This window comes from Chiloscyllium plagiosum, unplaced genomic scaffold, assembly GCF_037043375.1.
Source record: "Chiloscyllium plagiosum isolate Xiang-an unplaced genomic scaffold, Cpla_swu_hap1 HiC_scaffold_53X, whole genome shotgun sequence".
Lineage (NCBI taxonomy): Eukaryota > Metazoa > Chordata > Chondrichthyes > Orectolobiformes > Hemiscylliidae > Chiloscyllium > Chiloscyllium plagiosum.
Genome location: NW_028270191.1, coordinates 13,161,482 through 13,163,216, shown reverse-complemented (window position 1 = coordinate 13,163,216; position 1,735 = coordinate 13,161,482).

Sequence of the window (1,735 nt, the reverse complement as noted above, 5' to 3'; positions counted from 1 at the left end):
AGACACCCCCCCCCCACACACACCCCAGACACACACACACACACACACCCCCCAGACACACACACACCCCACACACACACACCCCCCCACACACACCCCAGACACACACACACACACCCCAGACACCCCCCCCACACACCCCCCAGACACACACACACACACCCACACCACCCCCCCTACACACACCCCAGACACACACACACACACACCCCAGACACACACACACACACCCACACCACCCCCCCCACACACCCCAGACACACACACACACACACACACCCCAGACACACACACACACCCAGACACCCCCCCACACACACCCCAGACACACACACACACCCCAGACACACACACACACCCACACCACACCCCCCCACACACACCCCAGACACACACACACACACACACACCCAGACACACACACACACCCCAGACACCCCCCCCCACACACACCCCAGACACACACACACACACACCCCAGACACCCCCCCCCACACACCCCCCAGACACACACACACACACCCACACCACCCCCCCACACACACCCCAGACACACACACACACACACACCCCCCAGACACACACACACACACCCACACCACCCCCCCACACACACCCCAGACACCCCCCCTCACACACACCCTCCCCAGACACACACACACACCCCAGACACACACACACACACCCACACCCCCCTCCCAGATACCTCCCCCCCCCACACCCACACCCCCCTCCCAGACACCTCCCCCCCCCACACCCACACCCCCCTCCCAGACACCTCCCCCCCCCACACACACCCCAGACACACACACACCCTGACACCCCCTCAGATACGCACACACATCCAGACACCCTCCCCAGACACACACACCCAGACACCCCCCCCCAGACACACACACACACCCAGACACCCTCCCAGACACCCCCCCAGACACCCACACACACCCAGGCACACTCCCAGATACACACACACACCCACCCTCAGACACACACACATACACACCCAGACACACACCCCAGGCACAAACCCCCAGACACCCCCCCCCAGACACACACATACACCCAGACACCCCCTCAGGCACAAACCCCCAGACACCCCCCCCCCAGACACACACATACACCCAGATACCCCCTCAGGCACAAACCCCCAGACACCCCCCCTGACACATACACAGACACACCCCCAGACACCCACACACCCACACCCCCCCCCAGACACCCACACCCAGACACAAACCCCCAGGCACACCCACCCCCCAGACACACACAGACACACCCAGACCCCCCCCGGTACAAAACCCCCAGACACTCCCCCCCAGACACACACTCACACACCCAGACACCCCCCCAGACACACACACACACCCAGACTCACCCCCCAGACACACACACACCCAGACACATCCACACACACTTAGACACACTCCCAGACACACACACCCAGACACAAACCCCCAGACACACTCATACACCCAGACACCCCCCCAGACATCCACACACACCCAGACACCCCCCCAGACACCCACACACACCCAGACTCACCCCCTAGACACACACACACCCAGACACATCCACACACACTTAGACACACTCCCAGACACACACACCCAGACACAAACCCCCAGACACACTCACACACCCAGACACCAGCCCCCCCAGACACACACACACACCCAGACACCCCCCCCAGACACACACACACACACACACACACACACACACCTAGACACCCCCC